The following is a 26,691-nucleotide window of genomic DNA, read 5'->3' on the forward strand; positions in this document are numbered from 1 at the left end:
TTTTTTTAGCTCATTAAACATATTCATATACCCACTAACTTCTTTATTGGGGAATTTTAAGTAAAATTCATTATTTATACTTTTGAATTTAGAATGTACTTGAAGTAGTTTATCCTTGGCCAGTTGCCCCTTGAGACTCTATTTTATAAAGCTAATTTAAATGATTACTGAAACGTGAATTACTGCTACTGGTTATCTTCTATTTTTGGTGTATTGAGGGTCAAGCAGCCCTAACCATGATGATTGGGTTCCATGGAAGTGAGGAGGAGACAGGACATCATCTCAGTGAAGGAAGGGTCAGGAGGGTCAGTCTGGAGCAAAGGTGTGATTTGAGCAGGTGGAAATGGATGTTTTCCTGGAATGAATTGGCAGGAGTAGGTGCTGACCAATTTAGGTATGTTTCTGACCAACTGAAGGGAGGAATTATTAAACCCAGGGCTGAGCAAAGCATTTCAAGCATTTTGTAAGATGTGATTAAACCAAGGGAGTTTTCTTTCCTACTTTAAAATCAGAGAGAAGATCATCAAAGTAAACTTATAGGAAAAATTTAATTTTTGTGGAAAACTGAAGACACTTTGATAAAATATAAAATTTAGTAAAATTCACAATTATTAGTGAGGTTATTCCCCACCAAAAAATTATTATGTGTATAATTTTTCTTCATTCTTCAACTGTTTATTCTATACCAGTTACTGTAGAGAATGGAAACCCAATTGTATATAAGTTGAAAGCAAAAAAAAAAAATTAAAGATTGTTAGCTTTAAAAATACTATTTATGGATCATGTAAAATGTAAATATGAACACTCTGTGGTTAATTTTTTGCTTGATAACCATGTACTTTGAAATCTGGCATCATCTTTCATGAGATTCATAAGCCCCAGGACCACTGTGGTTTTTATTTAAGGTTATGTGGCTTTTCTTAAAATCAAATAAGTGTTTAGTTGGTTCCTTCAATCATCAAGTAAAAGAAGGTATAGAAAAGTGACTGGAAAGGGAGAAGTGTTTTCCTGCCCTAATACATTCTGTTAGCTCTCTTCTGTTTCTGTCCTTCTCTGCACATCCTTAGATAAAGCTCAGAACTTACTGAAATTTTTGTGGGAACCAAATGAGACATGGAGAAAAGTTTACAACTGCTGTCTGACCTCTAATACTAGCGATGCTCAGTTTTTTGAGTACCACTAACAGTTTAAAAGTGCTTATCAGAGCAACTCTTTACTGCCTTAATTTGTGTGTACAGATTGCTGTTAGTATTGCTACTATCTGTTTTGTATCAGGCTTGCTAGCTAATTTCCTTGTTTATTAGCTAAGTGATTTTCTTAATGGCTACTCTTTTGACAAACAAAGACATCTTAGAAGCTCTCCGGGGAAAAACTGAGTTTGAAATATCATGGTGAAAGGGATAAGGAATATCTGTATTCATGCTGCTGCTGTTTTATTGATGTGGGAGAAAATCTGGTGATTGACCTTGATTCTTGACTGAAGTCACAAAAATATGCATAATTTGGCATTTATCCATAAAACAAATAGCAACAGTCTCCAGTTAAAGCAGAGATTCAGTTTCCTTTGTTTTGGGTGTGCAAAAGGAAATCTTTTCCAACCTTATTATCAGTGGGTTTATTGAATTTTTTCCTGACGTATTTCAGATACCCTATTTCAACAGAAGCATTTTGTTTGAATACATATTTTATTAACCAAGAGTTATTTTTAATTTTTATTGGAAGATTTAGAGGCCTGCGATGTTGTTTTTAAGGAAGAAATGTCTTTTTGTTAAGAAATCCAACTACCCAATGGCATCAACAAAAACTCCTGTGATCCATTAATAGATTTTTGGATTAGGGTCCCTGGAAGGGACATTGGCATTATTTGGGGCACCAGTTTAAGATTTCTTATAAGCAGGTTTAGATTGGCTCAGGTGGGTGAGAGAAACGCCGGTGAAGCCGGAAATTCTAGAGCCAACTCCACAGTGAGCTCACTGACACCTTGCGAGGTTAGTCATCAGAGGTTACCCTGGGTCCCTGTTAGGAACCAGGTTTATAGGGAAGTAGTCTAGGAGTCTTTTTTTTTTTTTTTTTTTTTTTTTTTTGTCTTTTTGCCATTTCTTGGGCCGCTCCCGCGGCATATGGAGATTCCCAGGCTAGGGGTCTAATCGGAGCTGTAGCCCCTGGCCTACGCCACAGCCACAGCAACTCGAGATCCAAGCCGTGTCTGCGACCTATACCACAGCTCATGGCAACGCTGGATCCTTAACACACTGAGCAAGGTCAGGGATCAAACCCGTAACCTCACGGATGCTAGTCAGATTCATTAACCACTGAGCCACGACGGGAACTCCAGTATAGGACTCTTATAGACCTATCTCTGCCCCTCCAGCCCGTGAATCTGAATCTGACATGGTACCAAAATGTGTGTTTATCCAACAGTTGTGATCTCAGAGCTTGGGCAGTGACATTGGGTATTTGCAGTTCCACACAGCAGGAATCCATCTTTCATTTTTGTTAAGTTTTATTGAAGTATAGTTAATTTACAAGGTTGTGATAATGGCTGTTGTACAACAAAGTGACCCAATCATACATATATGCATATCCATTCTCTCTCAGATTCTTTTCCCAAATAGATTATTACAGAATACTGGGTGGAATTCTTTGCGCTATATAGCAGGTCCCTGTTGGCCAATTGTTCCATATACCTCAGTGTGCATATGCCAACCCAAACCCCCATTCCATCCCTCCCACTCACCCCCCACCTGTCCCCTTTGGTAACTATAAGTTTTCCAAAGTCTGTGAGGCTTTTTCTGTTTCGATATCATAGGATGTTTGTCTCTCACGGTCTGAGTAACTTCACTTATATGATAGTTTCTAGGTCTATTCATGCTGCTGTGAATGGCATTATTTCATTCTTTTTTATGGCTGAGTAATAGTCCATTTTTATATGTACCACATCTTTATCCATTCCTCCATTGATGGACCTTTAGGTTGCTTCCATGTCTTGGCTATTGTAAATAGTGCTACAGTGAACACATACAGTGGGGTGCATGTATCTTTTAGAATTATGATTTTCTCTATAGATAGATGCCCAGGAGTGAGATTGCTTGTTCATATGATAGTTTTGTTTTTAGTTTTTTAAGGAGCCTCCATAGTGTTTTCCACAGTGGTTGCACCAATTTACATTCCTACCAACAGTGAAAAGAGGGCTCCCTTTTCTCCACACCCTCTCCAACATTTGTTCTTTGTAGGCTTTTTGACGATAGCCATTCTCAATGGTGTAAGGTGGTACCTCATAGTAGTTTTGATTTGCCCTTCTCTAATAATTAGTGATGTTAAGCATCTTTTCATGTGTTTTTTGGTGAGAACATTTGAACTTCCCTAATTTTTGGAGTCATCTTTGTTCTTGCAAATTGGGCTACAATTCTATCACCTTTTTATTTTGTTAAGCACCACAGTCAACAAATAAGATTAGAGGAAATAGTGAAAGAGAAAGCATCTCTCCATCCTTTCATTTGACTCTCCTTATACTTTGCCCTTTTTATTTTCTTTCTCTTGGATTCCCCATCATGTTCAGGACTTCACATTCTATAAATTATGTTGCCCTCATTGAAGAGTAGCTACCTGCTCTCTGTATAACCATGAGCAAATTACTTAACCTCTTGGTGCCTTGATATCCTTACTTGTAAGGTGCCATAGGATGTTACCTATGTCATAAAGTTGTTCTGAGGACCAAAAACATTAAGATACATCAAGCACTTAGCTTAGTACCTGGTTGCACAAAGTGCCAAGTGGCCATTTATCTAATAATTGCCAATAGGTTTTATTAATAGAAAAATTATAGAGAGCCATACATTTCATTGCCAAGTTTCAAAATGCTAAACAGGATAGATTTGTGAATTATTTTTGATGCCCAATAGCATAGGGACTCCTTTTTTGCTTCTTTTACTCAAATAGACTTGTAGAATGTCTTAAAGATACAAAAGAATTGTTGGATCAGTCCTCAGAAGACTGTTGAATGCTGAGAGAGGATGTCTTGAGAATCCCAGAAATCATATTGAGTCTATTACTTTTATAAGAAAAGGAGACAGGGAGTTCCTGTTGTGGTGCAGTGGTTAACGAATCCGACTAGGAACCATGAGGTTGCGGGTTCGGTCCCTGCCCTTGCTCAGTGGGTTGATGATCCGGCGTTGCCGTGAGCTGTGGTGTAGGTTGCAGATGCGGTTCGGATCCCGAGTTGCTGTGGCTGTGGCGTAAGCCGGCGGCTACAGCTCCGATTAGACCCCTAGCCTGGGAATCTCCATATGCCGCGGGAGCGGCCGAAGAAATGGCAAAAAAAAAAAAAAAGAGAGAGAGAGAGACAGTAATAGCCATGTAGTGTTGAGGTGGTTGCCTATTTTGACTTTTTTTTTTTTTTTTTTTGATGGGGTGGAGTTTTTTTTTTTGTTTTTTTTTTTTTTGTTTTTTTGTGGCCACATGGCATATGGAAGTTCCCAGGCTAGGGGTTGAATTGGAGCTACAACTGCTGGCCTACCTCACAACCACAGCAACACGGGATCTGAGCCATGTCTGCAACCTACACTACAGCTCATGGCAGTGACCCATTGAGCATGGCCAGGGATATAACCCACGTCCTCATATATACTAGTCAGGTTCATTACCACTGAGCCACAATAGAAACTCCCAGGTGGTTGCCTATTTTATGTATTCATTTCTCTCATAGTAGGCACAGTATTTTATCTAATGTGAATATTCTAAATTATGTGACCATTATTAAATAATGTCTATGACATTAATATTCATTAATTTCTGCCATGGTACGTGTATTTCTTTTTGAGGCATCACATTTTTAAACATTTAGAATACAACCTCACCCATTTTACTTTGAGAATACTATATGTGAAATAATTTTGAAGGACACTTTATTTTCTTGTATATATTTTCAGCAGGTGGCTAATGGCTTTTGACCTGCTGTAGCAGCATGCAGAACTGAATGTCAGAATATTTTTTTAAAAGCTGCATTTTCATTTTGCATAATGAAGCACAGTAATTCTTTTTGAGATTGCCTTGCATATTTTTTCAAGTAGATGTTGATGGAGACGTGTAAGTTTGGCAGGAGAGAGAAGAGAAAATTGTCATGTTCCAGTATTTAGGTTTGAAGAGTATTTAAATATATTCATATTGGTAAATATAAGTATTTTAACACATAATATCAGACCTAATATACTTATAAGTTAAAAGCCATTTAAAATGCATGCTATCAACCTTCCACTTTTCCCATATCTTTGATTCATTGTTAATGAAAAATCACACATTTAATCCATTCACTTTTCTCCTTAGTAATTCTATTTTCTCTTGGCGTTTACACAGTATATTCCATAGCCTATTTTCACACCACCTTTAAGAATTATACATACTAAGAATTCTCAACTCTTGTACGAAGATGGATCATGGCATACAGCATATAAATGACAACGATTAGTTAGGGTTCTAAGGTTAGCAATTTTAGATCATTGTCAAGTTTCGTAGTATTGGCGCAAATTTTTATACAACCACAGTCTTTGCAGTCATGTACCACATGGTTTATACAGTGAATAATACTCTGATTCATACATAGTTGGATTTTTTAGATGAAGATATGCATCCATTAATGGTACCATCCATTAATGCCCATGGTACCTTGTGGAGTGGGTGACTGTTAGAAAATGACAATATAGAGAGTTATATTTTCTACACTGAACATATTAGAGCTGGCATTTTGCCACTGAACTATATGATGAGGGAGGAATATTGTTTGTGTGCTTTGCATTTAAGCCTTAATTTCTGAGGCTGAGTTCTAATTTTATTTATTCCCTCAGGTAATTACTGGCTCTCAGAATGCAAAAGAAGTATATTATTGGATTTATTTAAATGGTTAAGCTTGTATCATAGCTGTCCTTTCTTTAAATTTAGGCACTAAAATTTCTCACACATCAAAGTAGCTTGTGATTCTCATTTGTGGTGAGAGAGCTAATCATCTTTCTATAGTGCTTTGAAGTTAGCTTTTCTTCTTCATCTTCTTTTCTCCTTAACCCAGCATGAGTTCATGAATAAAACTAACCACTCTGATAGGTATAGCATATTATTTCTCTTGCCTATGGCTTTTGCTAATAAAAATTCAAATTCTGGTTAGTTTGTTGGAATCAAATCAAGGTAGTCTATGGCATACTTTTCTCCTGTTGTGAAGTCTTCTCACAAAAAATAAATGGGAGGGAAAGCATGCAGTGGAGGGAAAGAACAAAGCAATTCAGGATTAAATATATTTTAGCTCTTCTGCCTATGTATTGTGTCATGTCTGTAACCTGTACAAGAGTTTTTACTTCTCATTGCCCTGGAATCCTTAAAAATAATATTCCTGTTCCTTAGGACTAAATTCCTAAACATTCCTATTCTTTAGTCAAAGTGTGTGAATTTGATGTTGTGTGGGTAAGGTAACAATAACAGCAATGACAGTGACAATTTGATAAAGTCTATGTGTGTGTTTTTAAATGCAGCTGGATAAGATGCTTATCAGCTGAAGAGTAGGGTTGGCGTTGAATACTAGATAGGTGGTTGGTAAAAATAATTTAGAATTCTAACAGCTGCTGAAATTAAGGCAGGTTGCTTATAGACTATCTAATCTCTAAATCAAATAGGATTTGGCATTTTAACAAATAAGATTTTTTCCACCAACATCAACACAGAAAAGAATTGAGCCTGGATGCTTCCTCAGAAAGCAGCATGTGAACTTAGAAACCAGGGAACATGCCAGAACTGAAGATTTCATCCCAGAGCCAGAGCACTTGGCCCCAGTGGAAAGACCCTTAAAGTATAATCAGGGGAAAGCAAATAAGAAGCTTATATTGCAAAACAAGTGTATGTTGACTGTAGGTAGGAGAATGGTCTCAGGAGTTAGAGACACCCAGATTTGGTTCTCAGTTTTAACTACTTGAAGGCTGGTCACTTTGGGCAAATAAGTTATTCTCTCTGAGCTTCAGATTTCTTAATTATAAAATAGGGATAGTGGAGTTCCCATCGTGGCGCAGTGGTTAACAAACCCGACTAGGAGCCATAAGGTTTTGGATTCGATCCCTGGCCTTGCTCAGTGGGTTAATGATCCGGCGTTGCTGTGAGCTGTGGTGCAGGTTGCAGACGCAGCTCGGATCTCGCGTTGCTGTGGCTCTGGCATAAGCCGGTGTCTACAGCTCCGATTCGACCCCTAGCCTGGGAACCTCCATATGCCATGAGAGCCTGCCCAAGAAATGGCAAAAAGACAAAAATAAATAATTAAATAAATAAATAAAATAAAATAGGGATAGTGATGGTATCTAGTTCATATTATTTATTCTCAAAAATAAAAATATTTAAAACTCATGGTGAACAAAAAACGCCAATTCCAGAGCCTTGGAACTCTTTCACATTTTTATATTTTGCAAATAATGGGATACATTGTTGCACAGGTCCCTAGCTGGCCTCAGAATCCTGCTCAACTCAGAACACCAGGAAGCCTCCTACTATTTTGTAGATGCTGGCATGTACCATGAGACGTGTTTGTTCTCTCTGAACCAGTCCAGCCCTGCCTGTCTTCCTTCTTTCTTTTTGCTGACAAGTCTCCCTACTGCAAATGTCAATTAAGTTACTTGGAAAAGTGGGAATGAAGAGATTGGTTACCCATAATCATACTGTTCAGGCACTGTGGTGGGTGCTTTACAGAAAATTGTGTTTTTAGTGAATCCCAGGTTTATATTTCCAGCTCTCTCCTCTACCTTAACCTCTATTCATTAATTAATTTGTTACTTGACTCCTTCAATTAATTGTTTAATAGGTATCTACGCTTATTGCTCACTGCTCATTATCCTTCAGTCACTGTGGGCTTCTTCATGTTCCCTGTACTTTCTGAGCTCATTCCTGTCTTAAGACCTTTGTTCTTACTGGTCTCTGTGCCTGGAAGACTCTGTCCTTTGATTTTATGTATCTTGCTCTTTCTCCTTATTCAAATGCCATTTCTACCGAGACTAAGGTTTCTCTCTGACAACTGTATCTAAGTCATCTCCCATCTAGTCAGTTTCTTATCCCATCATCTTATGATATATTCTTCAGAGCCTTTTGCCATGTATATAAGATTATGTTACTTATTTAATTGTGTGCTGTTTTATCTCCCAACCCAGAATGCAAGCTCCCTGAAATCAGTGGCCTTTTATGGCTTATTCAGCACTGTATTCCTGATACTTGAAACTGTACCTGGCTCAGAGGAATGCTCTCAACAACCTTCAGAGGTATGATTATTCTTTCCTTAATTTTATAGGTGACAGGAGTGATGCCCTGGGAGTTTAAGTAGCTTGCCCAAGATCACAGGGATTAGAGGTGGCAGAGCTAGGATTTAGGCCCAGTGCTGTGCTCTAAAAACCATGCCACAATGCCTTCCTTTCCTTGATTGAAGGTCAGGGACATCAGCCTGAGGGAGGGGCTGTGTTGAGTTCTTGGAACTTCCTTTGAGTCCCTGGGCCGGAAGTTGTTTCTGTGGTATTATAAGACAAGAGCTGGTTCTGATCACTTCATCCTCTAGTATCCTTGGCTTATCTTCTCTGCCCTTTCCCTTTTCAACTCAGTGCCCAAGACACGCATGATTAATATTTTACAAGAATGCATTCAGTCCTTTACTGCTTTGGAAAAACAATGAAACACCAGATTTTAAAGACACTCCCAAAGGGCTAGAATCCATGGTTTTGAACCCAGCTGGAATTTTCCACCTGGCTGGGGTGCTTACTTTTTATATAACGCTGTTTCTTGAGCATTTTTTATTTGACAGTGGCTACAGCTATAGCTTTCTTTTTGTGAGTTTGTGTTAATAACACAGATAATTCTTTGGTTGTACTTGGTCCCTCTTGACTAGAATAGTTCCACCTCCATGTCTTTCCGCCCCATCACCCAACCCCCTTGCAAAAAGAGGTAGGGAAGCTGGGCTATTTGTATTGTTTTCATCAGACATACTATAGAATAAAACAGGCAGTCTTGTAATGTATATCATTAAAATGCATAACCGTGTTTCAGCTTTTGGGGAAAAAAGGTAAAAAGGGAAATTAAACCAGGGCAGTGAATTAAAAATGGGATATCTATTGTATTTAATAAATCACACCCAGCAGATTATAGAGGGAGGAGTTACTGGTGCTTTTCACTCTAGGACATTTGGTGTGTGTTGCTGCATTTGACCTTTTTAAAACTATTGACATTGTTCAGGAACTGCCGGTAAACCTGCCTTCATCAGTTAAACGGAAGGAATCTTAGCATTGTGGAACTGACCGGTTGATTAATTTAAATCCAAACACACAGTCCTGCCTGGATGCCCTTTGCAAGACCCTTGCACAAAAGGATTTCATTCAGAGGCATTATAACCCACATCCTGCTGTCAGACCCTTTCAGCTCTGTTGGTCTTCCTAGGCTGCAGCCATCATCTTTAACCTCTCTTATGTTTCCTTTTATTTCATGAAAACAATATCTATGCTTGGATTCATACAAATGCTCTAGATTTCTCTTGAAGTACTTTATTCGTATCCTAGGGAAAAGGTATTTTAAAGTTCTACTAATTGAGAAACTAAAATGGGAACTTATCTTCAACTGACCTCTTTAGAAAAAGTATATTAGAACTTAATCCAGTGCTTCTTTGGGAATTATAATCAAAATTAAAATCGTGAAATGTTGAAATAGGTTATTGGTATTAGAGTAAGCCATTATCTATAATTCCTTTGGCTTTTATTTTCAAAACATTGAAGGCTTAATAATCAGTGTTGAGTTTGCAGAAAACATAAAAGGTAGTTGAATCATGGATGAATTCAATGATCATATAAAGATATTGTCCTAGATGTTTTAATGAAAGCAAGATTTAAATTAAGAATAAAACTTTGAGTAATTTTAGTCTATTACATGGACTGAGAAAAGAACCCATACACTGGGCACTCTGCTAGAGTTGGTTGTAGAAGGGGGCATTTATTTGTGTGGGATAAATTAAAGCATTGCTATAGAATGCTTTCATGGCACATAGAATGGTAGCCTGGAAAAGACCAACTCCCTCATTTTAATCAACAAAAAAACTGAGTTCCCCTCCACTTAATTATTCAAGCTCTAACTTGGCCAATTTCTGCTTCCTCATCATCCAGTTACAAGACTGTCCTGGAATACAAATGAAGCCTTTCAAAGAAGGTGGTATAATCTGATTCTCTGTGGTTTTGTTCATTATTATTAATTGTAATAACTTTTTAATTGAGAGTTTTGATGAGCCAGTACTTTATGCATTATCTTTATCTTCAAAATTATAGTATGAGGTAGTACTGGTGTTTTTTTCTTTTTCAAAATGAGGGTCTGATGTTTAGAAAAGTCAAGGATTTGCCCAGAATAATTGAATCAGTGAGGTAAGATACTTTTTTTTTTCCTTTGAGAAGGTAGGCTTGTAGCTGGATATAGGGAGGAGAAATGGGTGCCAAGAAGTGTTTCTCCCAAGCCTCATGAATTGCCTTGAGAATGTTATGGTGATGTGAATGACTCTGCCATGGGTCACTGGTGAGGAAGAAAAATTAAGGCCATAACAGCCTTAATTCTTCAGAAACAGTGGATTTGCTGTGAAGGGCTATGAGAGCACTTCCTTTCTGGCTGTCATCAGAAGCAGTGGATGTCCAGGTGAAGAGCCTGTGGGGGACCAGGGGACCCATAAACTGTGTGATTCAAGAGAAATCATTGCATCATTTTGAGACTCTGTTTTTACTTTTCATTTCTAAGGGGTGAAAATCCAATATATGCCTTACCCTGCCATACTACGTTGTTTCAAAGATTAAGTGAAATATTTTAATTTTTGGAAAAATCAAAATATCACTTTACAAAATAAAAATATTAGGACATAATACAATTTTTCTTTATTTATTCATTAAGTATCAAGTGAATGCCAAAGGCAAGTTGTGGCACTATATTGAGAATAAGAGGCAAATGTAGAATTTGTTTCTTCCTTTCAGAAGATTAAAGGAAGAGGGAAATAACATACATGATAATAACTAAGTAATAGCATGTTTTAAACCCATTTAGCTAGGTGGAAAACACTGAAATTTTGGGGCAGGAAGCAATCTCTGGTCTTGAGAGACTGGTGGGGTTAGGTTGGTAGGGGAGAGAGGCAGGAGGAGTTGGGATAGGGAGTGCAGAATGGAGAGATAAGAGTGGAATTCCAGGAGGAGGAGACAATAAGAGCAAATAATATGGGTGCATAAATAATTACGTGTATCAGATTGTCTAACTGGCTGTAGCCAAAGGTGCCCCAAGATAAGGCAGGCCAAGATGGGTTTACAGTGAAGCTATAAAATCTGCACTTGATTCAGTGGCCCACAGGGGGAGCACGTCAAGATTTTGAGTTTTCTGGTAATCTGGTGAAGGCAATGATTTGTGAAGACTTGTTAAGAACAAAGTAATACATTAAAGAGGTGAGACACTGAAGTCGGGAAGCCCATGGACCAGTGTGTAGTGAGATGACTGTTAGAGAAGATCTAAGCTGGAGGGATAAGTGTGGGACTGGAGCAAAGAGGAGATGGATCAGGGAACTTTAGTTAATGCCTGGGTTTACGGGTGATGGAAAGATAGAACCCTTTGCTATTGGAAGTTCTCGTGGTACTTTTTCATTAAATCAGTATGAATTTGTTTTATTAACAAATAAATTTGTTTTATTAACCTCAAATGCTGATAATAAAATCCCATATATACTGTCTTTTTTCAGTCCTTATCCTATGTTTAACTGGAATTAGCAAAAGTATTGTATCAAGACTGGAGGAGCCAAGAATGTTGCTTATCTGGGCTGGAGGGAAGGAGGTTCAACCTAACAAAGCTAGGCAAAGCTAGGTGAGGATTAAGGGTGTTTTGCCTTATCAGAAAAGTCATTTCAGGGAGAAGGAAGACTGGCCACTGTAGCTACCTAGTCAAGGCTTTAGAAATCCTGGCCAAATATCCCCTCAGAAGTGGCAGTTTAACCTCCATTTGCTTCTGAATTGGCACTTGCCACATGAATTTACTTCAGTTTAAGAAATAAGCCTAGGGTCTTGAGCCCTAAACTTCAATTTAAGGATTCAGGGGTTTGTAGATGAGGTTTATAATACTTTTAACAGTTATGAGATGATTTCTTTGCTAAATCTTTTTTCTTGTGAAAAAATATTTTGCCTTCTTTTATTTTCTTTCTGTCTGAGACAATTACAATATTGTTTGGATGTCTATGAAGCCTTAAGATCCACTGGGAAATAAGAAGTGGGTTTTCTGTTATTTAGGACAGATAAAAGGGGGTATGCAGTTAACCAGTAAGATGTAAGAGCCTGGTGGAGCAAGTGCTCTTATTGGGTAGGTTTTGTCCTAGTGCCTGGCTGTGGGCTGAGAGTAGCCAATGTTGGCGTGCATTTCACAGGGCCTCTCTGTGCTATCCTTGAGACTCCAAGGGCAGGAGATAGTTGTCAATTTAAGAAGTTTATGATCTACTTTAAGAAGATGGTAAGATCAAGAGATTTAGTGGAGTGCCAAGAGGAAATAGAACACTAAGAACATGAAACATTAAGCTGTCTTTGTAGAGTAAGAGGAGAATAAAAACTAAATAAAGCCTGGGTATAGGGAATGAACACTGGAGACATGAGGCCCTTTTTCCCTAAAGTGAGTGTCTTTAACAGGGCACAAAATCGGGCCACCTGGGGCCATTTGTTTCACTGACACTTGATTTCTGTTCCTCCATATTCCCTTCAACTTTGTGTAGTCGTCAGATTTTTGGATAGATGTTATTTTTGGATAGGCTCTTTTTTTTTTTAATGATGTGTAAAATATTTAATTAAATTACATATTTATAAGAACTATGGCAATGAAAAGATCAATTTAATTAACTTCCAAAAATTAACTTAGATGATTTTAAAAAACAATTCTAATATTAAGCTCAAAGTCAAGAACAATCAAAACTATCTTTTGGTTAGCCTGCAGCCCAGGGGGTGAGCACTGCAGGCAGAAGGTGGTGACCTAGAGCTTCCTGCTTCTTTGGCCTCAGCATTCAGCACATGAGGACCTGGAGAGGCTCTTTTCTAAGCTATACCTTTCTAATAAAACCTAACAAACTAGCTTTCCTCGTGCACTCTTACTTTATGACCATTCCATCTGTAGAATACTCGATACACCTGCTCCCTTTGTGTGCATGTGGTCTAGATAACCTTTCTTTGCTTTCCACAATCTAATTTTGCTTAGATAGGTGGATCATCTCCCGGTAAGAGTTGTTTAGTCTGCCTGGTATGTTAGGATCCAATCCACTGAATGTCATTGGTCTTCTCTGAGAGCCAGTAAATTAGGATTGCAAGTTCAGAACACATTTAGATGAATTTCTAATTTTTAAATTACAGTAGTAATTCATATCTATAGTAAAAGAAATTTTAAATGTTTAGAAGTATATGATATAAAAAGTGGAGGATTCTCTGTCTGTAATTGAAACTATCTGAAGTAACCACTCTTAGCAGTTGGGTATATATATCTTCTGCACATTTTTCAATGCATTTTCAAATATTTATTTTGAAATTTGAATCGTATATTATGTATATGTATGTGTATATATGTAGAGATATTATATAGCTATGATATTTCCACAAATTTCATGGTAAATTTTGCATGCTTTGCTTCTCAAACTTGGTATCTCAGGAAAAACAAGCGAAAGGGTAGGAGTAATTCCTTTTTGTTGGAAAGCTTTTTCACTTTACCTAAGTTAAGGAAAATGGCATTATTATTTCTTTGTGAGGGCTGACCTTACCATTCTTCTTTTAGAACTCTCCCCAGACTCAACAGAAGTGAACAGTCCAACTTGTCAGTTAGGTTAAAATTCTCTACATTTATCCAGATTGTAAAGTGGTGCTCTGGTATTCCACTTTACTATTTTTGTAAGCAGTGTTGTTGCTGTACATTTATATAGTATTTACTCACAAGGGAAACATTAAAAGGCAGGCTTAGCTTCATCTTAATTGAAATAGAGATAATAATAGTTTCTTTGAAATAGATTGGACCTGAGAATACAGTACAGAATGACAACCTTCATTTTTTATTGTATCATGAATATCTTAAAGAAGATCTGCCAAGTTATTTGCTTATCTTTATAATTGTAGTCTTTGTACTAGAAAAATTGGACCATGATATTATTTAAAAACATGTCAATCCAATATTCATAAAGAAGAAAACAATAGTTTTTATAGTACAGATAAATTATATACTTATTAAAGCATCTCTGATCAAATAAGCATGATATATCATTATAGACTCAGTTTGATGTTGAAACATTGTTATTTTAAGCAATTACTTTAAATCTGGCATTTTTAAGAGGAGCTATGTTCCTGTGAATGGGGTGACAGATGCAGGGGAGGACATAGTTCAAAGGGAAGTTTTAAATTATGTATAGTTTGGGGTTGTTAGAAGTAATTCTGCCTGTGATAGGAGACTTAATCAAGAAGGCTGTGTGGAACAATAAGACAGCAGAGTTCTGCTGATTTTATCTGGGTGTCATAATTAGGTATTTCGCTGGGGGTGTTTTCTAGATAAGCGATATATTGGCAGGGATTTACTGGAGTTCGGAGATAAATGGACCAGGCAGCTGCTGCCTCCTGGAGAAGTAAATAGAGAGCATCAGTTTTCATTGTTGTCAGTACTCTGACCTCCGAAGGCACAGATGTGAACCTTCTTTTCAGGGGAATCGAGTATTCGCCCTCAAGGAAAAGGATGTTTGTAGTGTAATAATATTAATGTGTTTTAAGTGAGAAAACTATCTATGAATACTTACACTGTTGCTACCCAGGAGCATTATTTATTGACCTGTGACTTTGTCAGAGCTTCAGCTGTGAGAAGAATGTTGCTAATGGAATCATGTAATGACATTTGTCATTAAAAAGTCACATCACAGTGAATAGATTCAGAATTCATTGAGTCCCCTTGCTCTGTGTCACACTCGCTGCTTCTGTGACAACCTTCATTTCCTACTTAGCAAATCCAAGCCTGGTAGCTCAAGCCCCAGGAAGTTGTTAAAGCAATTAAAGGCTTCTGTCTCCCAGCACATTGCTTGGTTACCATAGTATCCTCTGCCTCCAAGTCTCTCCTGATGATGTCAGTATGCATCCAGGGGTTGTTCAGAGCATTTACGTGGGGATGATTCACCCTGCAATAAAGCCCCTCACCCGCTCGGTTTCCAGTTTGATTTCAGACGTCCCTAGAAATGGAAGGTAAGTGCCTTGTTTTGCATATCAGAGAATTACCATGCTTCTGTTATTCTCTTTCAAGTGTATGAATGGTTACTTGCTTTCTAAGATATACTCCTGACTGAAATCATAGTATATGGGAACCTTTCAGCCAATTACCTAGAATAGACTTACAGTTTGTACTTAAAATGTGTGTTTGTGTGTGTGTATAATCACACACATGTGGGGTGGGCTTATAAAATAACTGTGATTGCACAATGTAATGCTTGCTACTCTCCCTGGTAAGAAGCAATAGCAAACACAGTAGAGATTTTTATTTCAAATTATTTGAAATATATGAATTCCTTAAAATATTTTGACAGGTGTCACAGCACAAATGTGGTTTTTTTAAGGGTGTGAATTTTATATTTTTATTGATACTTTATATATTTTTCCAGTTTTAAACAGTATTAATATTTGACTGTCTAAGATGTTATGGGAAGATACTATGAAAAAGAAGGGCCAAGTCAGATTGAGAATTTGTGTTTTAAATAAATTAAAACTTAAGTTGTAAAACAAAGATTTAGTTATGGGGGATATGTGAAGTTTAAAGTACATTGATAACCATCATTTCCTACATATTTCATACTTTTAATGCTTTTCAAAATATCTTGCAATTTGGTAATAAACATAATGTTCCTATTATTGTGACAAATGAAATCAGGGCTTTATAAAATTTTCCTTTAATATATACCCATGCTTCTTAAGGCTAAGAGAGCTGTGTTAAGCTTTACAAAAAGAATACTGTAGAAGCACTTAAAACATTCAAATAGAAGAGCCATGAATGGATATTTCCTTTGAAAAGTTAGTTTTCTACTATAATGTGTGCTGTCAATAAACACTAAATGATGAGACACACAGCTTTCTCTCTACTGCCTCTGTCTGAATCTCTCCATTCCGAGTTCTGTCCATATGGCAGAGTTAGCTGTGCATTTATTTCCTCTTGCTGATTCCCAAGGGACTCTTTCAGCATATTCTGTGAAGAATGTAATATTGTGTTTAAATGGAGATGGTAGGCAAAGGCAGTTTTTAATTGATTAATGGAAAGCTTTGCAGGGGAATAAAGGGGAGGGGAGTGGATGGGAAAGGGATTCTCCCATTTCTTTATGTAACTGAACCTTTATTCTGTGTAGAGGTGGACAGGCTTTTTTGAGAGGTCAGTAAATGGTTTAGACTGTCCATTCCTAGAGAGATGTTGATTAAAACTGGCATTTTGTTTCTTACATTTTTTTGTAGTCTTCTGGAATATATCCTGCTTTCTCCCTTTGCTTTGTTTTTGTGCGGTATTATTAGTGGATTGATGGTGCTCTTTAGTCACCTTTCGTTAAAGAATTAGTGAAAAATGTAGTTGTGAGTGAGTGTGAAAAAAAGGTTGAAATTAAAAATTTAGTTTTATGTAGAGGTTATCTGTCTTATCTTGAATGTCATAAATGTTTATATGTATTCCTTTCTACCTTAAAAATACGCTAAAATGCTTTGATGTTTTTTAAAACTTTCGTAACACTTATTCCTATTTGTGTTTAAAAATTTGCCGTTAATTGCCATCAAAAAAAGTTCCTGAAAAGTAGAGAGAAATTATGATACTACCTATTTTAGATTATGGTATGTTAAATGTTAAGGAAATTAAGTCAACATTAACTGTTTCCATACTTTCTAAAACCCTTTTATTAAAACACTTTCATGATATTTGTGATGGAAAGAAGACTATTGTAATCTGGGCTATGATACATCAGGTTTTGCTCTTTGTTCTATTAATGTTTTGGGTAATATAATCTATTGAGTAGCTAACTCTTTGTAATAAAAAATCATTCTGCTGTTTGAACTCTTAAGATATCCATGAAAATATCCTCTGCTGACTTAACCCATCAAGTAGCAGTTTTATATAGAGTGTGCTATAAAGATTACACTTCATGCTTGAGTTAAGAAGTGGTTCCAAGCAGTTTTAGGCAGGGTGATTATAAAAATTGGTTTAGGAGAGTTTTCATTTTGTTTTTATGTCGTACTAAGAATTTTTAAGTTTTCACATATTTACACTTGTTCCTACTGAAATATAGAAATGCCAGCTCTGTAGACTTGATCAATGTGAGGCAATGAAATACGGCAGAAAAAGGATTGCTTTGGCTCTCACTAGAAAGATAACAAGCTAAATAAAACTAGTGTCCAGAAGAATGAGAGGAAGAAGTATAGAGGACATGGACCTAGAAATAAACGTTTTGTCCAGTGAGAGGAGAGAAGCTCAAATTGTGAGGGATTGGTTACTTGCTTATCCCAAGTCTCTGTGTTCATTTAATGGCAGAGCCAGGTTTGGGCCCTGGATGCCTACAGTTGAACAGTCTGGTTTTCATTTACATGGTGCCACATGTCCCATTTGGGGTTGAACACTTTTTTCCAGTCAACTTTTACTTTCTCCCACAAAAGGAGTGATTAAAAACCAGTGTAATAACAGAAAGTGTATTATTTTTCTTTTGTTGCTGTAACAGATGACTGCAGACTTGGTGGCTTATGGACCCCCTCCTTTATCTTAACAGCTAGAAAGTACAGATGAGTCTTTACATGGCCCTCTCTCTGGTTCTTTGAGGCCAAAAAGGGTCCTCCATTTTCAGGGACTTGTGATTAGATGTTAACCCCCCCCCCCACTGATAATCCAGGATAAACAGTCCATTTTAAGATCCTTATTCTTAATCACATCTGCAAAATCCTTTCTATCATGTAAGGTAACAGAGTCACAGGTTCTGGGGGATTGGGACATGGAAATCTTTGGGGACCGTTATTGTGCCCACCCCAGGGATTACAAAATGCATGGCTGATTCTATCAATGTCAAATTTGCAAATAAGACTTTTTTACTGATAACCCTAACTTAAACTGGTGATTGCCAACAGAAGCCATGAAATCTTGACCTGGTTCAGTAAATGCATCATCCCCAGGATGTTAAAATGCCTCAAGATAATTAATGAGGGAAAATCATATTAGGAAAAAATGTTTCACCAACTCAAATGTTCAAAACTCTGAGGCACAGATGTCAGCCTTATAAAGTGACACTATTCTCAGTTTAATATTTTTAGTGAGAGTCTCACATTAGATGAAGTTAATTAAACAAAGCTGATTTGGGATTGTGAAAATTCCATTAGTTAACTCCTATGTGAATGAGCCTGTGTTTCTTTAGAAGCCGAAGGGTAATGGCTGGGCCACTAGAGAGCCTGAGATCTAGTAACCCTGAGCTTTCAATAACACTGTCGTTCATTGATCCGTCATTAAGCCATGTGAGTCATAAGACCCATCAAATGAATCTGGCAGGTATGCCCTACGAGGTTTCCTAGGAAAGGTACACAGTCTGTTACCATAATCATAACACTAGACTTAAGTCCAACAGTTGCAAATATAATTTCTCATATTGTTCACATCCTGTATTTATCTTAAACTTAAGACAATTCGTGGCACATTAATCCATCTATACTAAGCATAAGATAATTTATAGTTAGTAGTAGTTTTAAACCTTCTTTGTTAAACACTAGTAGTAAAAGATGCAGAGGAGAAAGTACTCAAGCATATTACTTTGGGACAGGAAGCCTAAAATCACATTTTGCTGTGGTTCTCTCAAGGAAAGGAGATGGAAAGAAAATCAACTGTTTTTCTGCAAGTATTCTTTTTTAATTTTGGAATAATTTTTTGGAGGAAAACTGGACAGTACCTTAAGACCCTTGTTTAGAAAAAAGGACTTGTGGAATGCCACGCATTTCTTTGCAAGAGGTAGTTATTGTGACATTGGTTCTATTTGGTACTGGAGAGATAAAACAACCTTAGAATTCTGTATAAAAGCGAAATTTAATTTTATGCCATCATGGGATTTATCTTTCAAATTATCATTAAAGGAAAACTGTTATTTGACAACGAAGTTAAATATTAAAATCAGCTGGTTAACTGATTTGATAAATGATATAAATAAATAAAACTGAAAGTATAAATGAACAAAACCCAAACACCTTTAAACATATTTTAAACATATATGGAATATTCAATTCAATACTGACTTTCCCCAGCGATGGTAAATTACAGTGAGTAGAGATGAAATCTCTCTGTTTCATTACAGAAAAGAAAAAGAAAAAAAGAAAGAAAAAAAAAAAAGCAGCTTCACAGAGCAGCTGCCTTCTCTGTAATAGAAGAGACTGTTTAATCTTTAAATCATTTTGAACTGGCTCAGTTCCTTTACTGATCCTTTAACTTTGTTAAAAATTATCTTTAAAGTTTATCTTTGAGAGAAATCAGAGATAAAGGAACTAATGGAGATGAGAGTTTGAGGTTCTGAATTGCATTTGGTCGGTGGGTGGTGGAGAAGATGGAAGGAGACTTCAGAATCAGACACTTCAAAGATTGTTATTATTTCTCATTGACTATTTTGAAAACCAGCTCAGGGTTTTGTGTCTAGGGGGTTTTCCTAGTAACAGAGGTAAAGGCAATGAGCAAGTAAGTGATGGAACTGGGAAGTTGTCCTAAGTCTTTCCTGCTCCCAAAGGCTTTGCAGATCAGAGAACTACTGCAAGTCTACTGACCTTGCATTTGCTTGTTTTCCTTTCATTTATTATTGCTTTAATTTGAATTCAACCTTTAAGATGGGTCAAACTTGCAAAAAGAAAAGCAATTATTGGGATTATTTACAAAGAAAGTTTTGTTTTTTTTAATTTGTGGAAGGCCCCTATTTCTGTTAGGGTTGTGAGGTTCTATAGCTGAACCATTTTTTTTTTTTTTTTCCCATCAACTCCTCTAAGATAGCTTTGGAGGGAGGATTAATGAAAATAAAGGGTATTGGTTTTGCAAACAAAATCTGTGTCCTGGGGCAAATTAAAGAAAAGAAAGTTTGAGCAGCAGGACCTAAAAAGACATGGAGACAAGAAGACTCATGCTTGTTGCCTTCTGCAGGGGGCAGGTAGGGGTGCAGGAGTGATTTGTTGCTGCAACCACTGCACCATGGGAATAGTCAGGAGGTGGGAGGTTTAGAGAGAACTGCACTCAGGCCTGGTGCTTATTGTCTGTTTTGCAAAAGAAAAACTGGTGTGGGGGCAGGGGTTTGGTTCCTGGGTTTAGCCACGGCCATGCTGAGAAATAGATGCCTTTTCTCCATGAAGGGCAGGACTACGGGAGACCCTCAAGCAGCCTTCAGTATTCACGAGGAAGGGAATAAGCTTACTAGCCCAAAGATTTTTATAAACTCAAACCTTCCAAGAACAATATACATCATTAATTTAAGCTAAAACAATTTCCCAATAATCTCAAGAGAAAATGATAGAGGAATATGACTTGCCAGTTGGAATATTAAAGTATGACAGGAGTCAGGTGGCGTTGTTTTCCTTCTTGGCAAAGGTCAGTCTTGCTCTCTTCAATCAAAGTGCAATCTCAGTGATTACTATTGAATGCCCTCACGTGCATGACGGTACACTAAGCACAAGGCAGAATTAAAGGACAACATGACCTCAAATTTCAAGGCATTTCAGCTAAGAACAGAACTATATGTGGAGAATAACTTTCTTTTTTTTTTTTTTTTTTTTTTTTTTTTAAATTAAATTTTATTTTCCCACTGTACAGCAAGGGGGTCAGGTTATCCTTACATGTATAAATTACAATTACAGTTTTTCCCCCACCATTTCTTCTGTTGCAACATGAGTATCTAGACATAGTTCTCAATGCTATTCAGCGGGATCTCCTTGTAAATCTATTCTACGTTGTGACTGATAAGCCCAAGCTCCCGATCCCTCCCACTCCCTCCCCCTCCCATCAGGCAACCACAAGTCTCTTCTCCAAGTCCATGATTGATTTTCTTTTCTGAGGAGATGTTCATTTGTGCTGGATATTAGATTCCAGTTATAAGTGATGTCATATGGTATTTGTCTTTGTCTTTCTGGCTCATTTCACTCAGTATGAGATTCTCTAGTTCCATCCATGTTGCTGCAAATGGCATGATGTCATCCTTTTTTATGGCTGAGTAGTATTCCATCGTGTATATATACCACCTCTTCCGAATCCAATCCTCTGTCGATGGACATTTGGATTGTTTCCATGTCCTGGCTATTGTGAATAGTGCTGCAATGAACATGCGGGTGCATGTGTCTCTTTTAAGTAGAGCTTTGTCCGGATAGATGCCCAAGAGTGGGATTGCAGGGTCATATGGAAGTTCTATGTATAGATTTCTAAGGTATCTCCAAACTGTTCTCCATAGTGGCTGTACCAGTTTACATTCCCACCAACAGTGCAGGAGGGTTCCCTTTTCTCCACAGCCCCTCCAGCACTTGTTATTTGTGGATTTATTAATGATGGCCATTCTGACTGGTGTGAGGTGGTATCTCATGGTAGTTTTGATTTGCATTTCTCTTATAATCAGCGATGTTGAGCATTTTTTCATGTGTTTGTTGGCCATCTGTATATCTTCCTTGGAGAAATGTCTATTCAGGTCTTTTGCCCATTTTTCCATTGATTGATTGGTTTTTTTGCTGTTGAGTTGTATAAGTTGCTTGTATATTCTAGAGATTAAGCCCTTGTCAGTTGCATCATTTGAAACTATTTTCTCCCATTCTGTAAGTTGTCTTTTTGTTTTCTTTTTGGTTTCCTTTGCTGTGCAAAAGCTTTTCAGTTTGATGAGGTCCCATGGGTTTATTTTTGCTCTAGTTTCTATTGCTTTGGGAGACTGACCTGAGAAAATATTCATGATGTTGATGTCAGAGAGTGTTTTGCCTATGTTTTCTTCTAGGAGTTTGATGGTGTCCTGTCGTATATTTAAGTCTTTCAGCCATTTGGAGTTTATTTTTGTGCATGGTGTGAGGGTGTGTTCTAGTTTCATTGCTTTGCATACAGCTGTCCAGGTTTCCCAGCAATGCTTGCTGAATAGACTTTCCTTTTCCCATTTGATGTTCTTGCCTCCCTTGTCAAAGATTAATTGACCATAGGTGTCAGGGTTAATTTCCAGATTCTCTATTCTGTTCCATTGGTCTGTCTGTCTGTTTTGATACCAGTACCACACTGTTTTGATGACTGTGGCTTTGTAGTATTTCTTGAAGTCTGGGAGAGTTATGCCTCCTGCTTGGTTTTTGTTTCTCAGGATTGCTTTGGCGATTCTGGGTCTTTTGTTGTTCCATATAAATGTTTGGATTGTTTGTTCTAGTTCTGTGAAAAATGTCATGGGTAATTTGATAGGGATTGCATTGAATCTGTAGATTGCTTTGGGTAGGATGGCCATTTTCACAATATTGATTTTTCCAATCCAGGAACATGGAATATCTTTCCATTTTTTTACATCTTCTTTGATTTCTTTGATTAAGGTTTTATAGTTCTCGGCATATAGGTCCTTTACCTCCTTGGTCAGGTGTATTCCGAGGTATTTGATTTTGTGAGGTACAATTTTAAAAGGTATCGTATTTTTGTATTCCTTTTCTAATGCTTCATTGCTGGTATACAGAAATGCAGCTGACTTCTGAATGTTAATCTTATATCCTGCCACTTTGCTGAATTTATTAATCAGTTCAAGGAGTTTTGGGGTTGAGTCCTTAGGGTTTTCTAGGTATAGAATCATGTCATCTGCATACAGTGACAGTTTGATCTCTTCTCTTCCTATATGGATGCCTTTGATTTCTTTTGTTTGTCTAATTGCTGTGGCTAAGACTTCCAAAACTATGTTGAAGAGCAGTGGTGAGAGTGGGCATCCCTGTCTTGTTCCAGATTTGAGTGAGAAGGCTTTCAGTTTTTCCCCATTGAGGATTATATTTGCTGTGGGTTTATCATAAATGGCTTTGATTATATTCAGGAATGTTCCCTCTATACCCACTTTGGCGAGGGTCTTGATCATGAATGGATGTTGAACTTTGTCGAATGCTTTTTCTGCATCTATTGAGATGATCATATGATTTTTGACTTTTTTTTTGTTAATGTGGTGTATGATGTTGATTGATTTGCGTATGTTGAACCATCCTTGTGAACCTGCGATGAACCCAACCTGGTCATGGTGTATAATTTTTTTGATATGTTGTTGGATTCGGTTGGCTAAGATTTTGTTGAGAAGTTTTGCATCTATATTCATCAATGATATTGGGCGATAGTTTTCTTTTTTGGTGGTATCTCTGCCTGGTTTTGGAATGAGGGTGATGGTGGCCTCATAGAATGTCTTTGGGAGTATTCCTTCTTCTTCAACCTTTTGAAAGAGTTTAAGGAGGATGGGCACCAATTCCTCTTTATATGTTTGATAGAATTCACCTGTGAAGCCATCTGGTCCTGGGCTTTTATTTGTAGGGAGTGATTTTATGACCTCTTCAATTTCATTTCTAGTGATTGGTCTGTTCAGTTGGTCTGTTTCTGCTTGATTCAGTTTTGGCAGGCTGTAAGATTCTAGAAAATTGTCCATTTCTTCCAGATTGTCAAACTTATTGCCATATAGTTGTTCATAGTAGAGAATAACTTTCTTATCACTTAATAACTATTATTGCTTTATTTTCATGGTAATTTTTGACAAGTGGCAAATTCCAGCTTGCCAGTTTGGGATTAGAGAAATTCATTGTATTTCCATTTGCCTGAAAAGTAAATTTTTCCTGAAACTCTAAATGGACTGATATATTTACTTGATGACAGACCCATTGTTATCCTTTTAAATTTTTTTACCCCCCAACCTCTCTTAGTCCCATTTGCCTGACTTAAAAACTCCCACATCTTTCTCTTGTGTTCTATCATAGAATGTCTTTTTCTCTTTTTCACACACGTCCACACATGTAGCACACATGCTCTCACACACATGGAATTGCTTTACAATGAGAAGTTTTCTACTGGCCTAGTGGTTAAGGACCCAGTGTTGCCACTTCTGTGGCAAAGGTTGGATCCCTGGCGCAGGAACTTCCAGATGCCATGGGTGAAGCCAAAAAAAAAAAAAAAAAAAAAATTACTTTACAGTGAATGTGTCCTATCCCAGTCCTTCTCTTTACTCTTGCTTCCATCTCGCTTTGGCCACACAGTGACATTTATTTTAATCAACCCCAATCCTGTTTATTGAACTACTGATCATAAAGCATCATGGTATACACCGAGGATTCTGGCCCTCATATCTCCCACTGCACACTCTTGTTTGTACAATATTTCCTTGAGATGGGTAGGAGGTTGGTGAAATTAAAGGAGAGTAGGCAGAAGGAAGGGACATGGTTGGTTATGGAGAGAAGTTGAAGTTAGAATCTGTAACCCAGGAAAAGGGGCTTTGAAACAGAGCACTGAGATATATGCTTAGAAATTGTAGTCTTGTTGGAGTTCCCGCCATGGCTCAGTAGTTAACAAATCCGACTAGGAACCATGAGGTTGCGGGTTTGATCCCTGCCCTTGCTCAGTGGGTTAAGGATCTGGCCTTGCCATGAGCTGTGGTGTAGGTCGCAGACATGGCTCGGATCCCGAGTTGCTGTGGCTCTGGTGTAGGCCGATGGCTACAGCTCCAATTGGACCCCTAGCCTGGGCATCTCTATATGCCAAGTGAGCGGCCCTAGAAAAGGCAAAAAGAAAAAAAAAGAAAAAAAAATTGGAGTCTTGTTAAGTCAATAGGACCAGATAAAGAAGCAGCACCAGTAGAATTATTTTGAGTGTTTCATGGTGAGTGAAATAAATTGTCATATGTACCCATTGAAACTTCTGCACTAAATTGCCAGTTAGTTTTCATTTGATTAAAATCTAAGTTTATAAACCTCAGAAGTTGACATTTCTTCAACATCACTGTTTCACTATCCTGCTCGTTCTCTGGCCATTATTTATCAGTCTTGGGTGCTAAGTTTTTAAAATAATGTTCCTACATTCTATTTAGAAACACCTTGTGTTTTCCAAATTTAACTTAAAGAGGAAGACCTTCTTTTGCCAAGAATCAAATATGCTAGACATCATAGTTACCCAGAATTACCCTCTGACATATTAGCTCTATGATGATTTCCCAGTTAGGTTGAAACATTGTGGAAAGACTGATTGTATAAAAATAATAGCTTGAAATTTATCTAGACTTAGTAAAATGTTGAAAATTTAAAGAATAATTGATTTTTCTAGTCAAGTGTATTTTTCACTTTACCAATCTCTTGTATTGATTTGTTTTACAGTCTGTGGTCTTTTGTGTTATATAGATATACCACTAGTTATCTGCCTGAAGTTTCAATATTTGGGATTTTTTTCATCTTTGCAGTAAGGTCAGAGAAATAGAGGGTTTAGTGGTTTTTAAACTTGAGCTTTGACAAAGAGAAAATGATCATTCTTGATGAAAGCCCTCACTGAGTTACAAAGACATTTATACTTTGCTTTTCTGACAGCCAGTAATTACCAGATTGCAGTTACTTTTCAGAAGTGTTTACCTTGAGTTGAGGGGTTTCTCCTATTGATGATCTGAATCGTGAATTACTCTCATGGTAACTCACTTGCTTCCCTCAGCAGTCAGTGTGCTAGCCTGTGTAAAATTACTGTTGCTGCTGGACACACATTTAAAATTCTTTGCCATAAAAGCAATATTGGACTCAGAGGCTTTCTGCACTTCCAGGAACTTAAGACAGTGTGGGAGAGATGAGAATACAAGGGATATGATACCAGACTCACACAAACACCCCTATTATTTTGTGTCTCCCTTCACAGCAAAACTGCTCATGTGAAGTGTACACATGTTCTCTGCAGTTCATTTCCTCCTAATCTTGCATCCACTCCTTTCAGAACCCACCTCTCCACCAAAAGTGTTCCAGGAAGCATCACAAGTGGCTTTCAGATCAAAGCCAAGGTCAGTTCTCAGTCCTCCCGACTTGGCTTGTAGTTACAATTTGAAACAGGTGGTCTTTCTCTACTCTTTCAAACACTGCATCTTCTGGTTTTGCTTCATCTTAAATTGCTCTTCTTCCCAGTCTGCTGGTTCCTCATCACCTTTCTGACTATGAAAACTGGAGTATTTCAGAACCCTGCAAGTTCTTCTCTGTTGAAACTCAGTCTCTGTGACCTCACACAGTCTCTTGGCTTTAAATTCCATCTGTACACTGACAGTTTCCAAATTTATATTTCTGAACCTCTCTCTTGGACTCAAGACAACGTATTTTCACTTGGGGTATCCCATAGATATCCTAAATATAATGTGTCCACAACTCCTGACCATTCCCCTGTGTCAAACCTAGTCTCTCTTGTATCAGGTATCCCAGAAGTAATCAATGTTAGCACTACTTTAGGTTATGCCTTTCCAGACTCACATGGGTATGTATATTTATTTCTCACCACCATTCATGGTATAATTTTGTGGGCACTGTTTTCTTTCTCTAACTCCACCCCACTTTACTATGAGCATGTTTTATATACTCTTATATATTCTTTGGGAATCTAGCCTTTGGTAGCTACTTGGTTGTACCATCATTTATTAACTACCCTTTTTGGTGAACATTGCATTTCCTCTCATGATTTACTATTGAAATT

The 26,691-nt window shown here is 37.4% G+C and overlaps 1 protein-coding gene across 18 annotated transcripts in view; it reads left to right on the top strand.

The window, feature by feature from the left end:
- Nucleotides 1–26,691, top strand: part of PAM (peptidylglycine alpha-amidating monooxygenase) — a 280,270-nt gene that overhangs the window by 38,061 nt on the left and 215,518 nt on the right. For 12 of the 18 annotated variants that reach the window (XM_021084557.1, XM_021084555.1, XM_021084561.1 and 9 more), the window contains exon 2: nucleotides 8,169–8,276. The exons of 3 other annotated variants lie outside the window; for them this stretch is intronic. The gene's annotated coding sequence lies outside the window, so the exon portion shown is untranslated. Of the gene's footprint in view, nucleotides 1–8,168; nucleotides 8,277–14,940; nucleotides 15,246–26,691 lie in introns of those variants that run through there. 3 more of the 18 variants (XM_021084564.1, XM_021084556.1, XM_021084558.1) reach the window with 3 other exon arrangements.

This window comes from Sus scrofa, chromosome 2 (assembly GCF_000003025.6).
Source record: "Sus scrofa isolate TJ Tabasco breed Duroc chromosome 2, Sscrofa11.1, whole genome shotgun sequence".
Classification (NCBI taxonomy): domain Eukaryota; kingdom Metazoa; phylum Chordata; class Mammalia; order Artiodactyla; family Suidae; genus Sus; species Sus scrofa.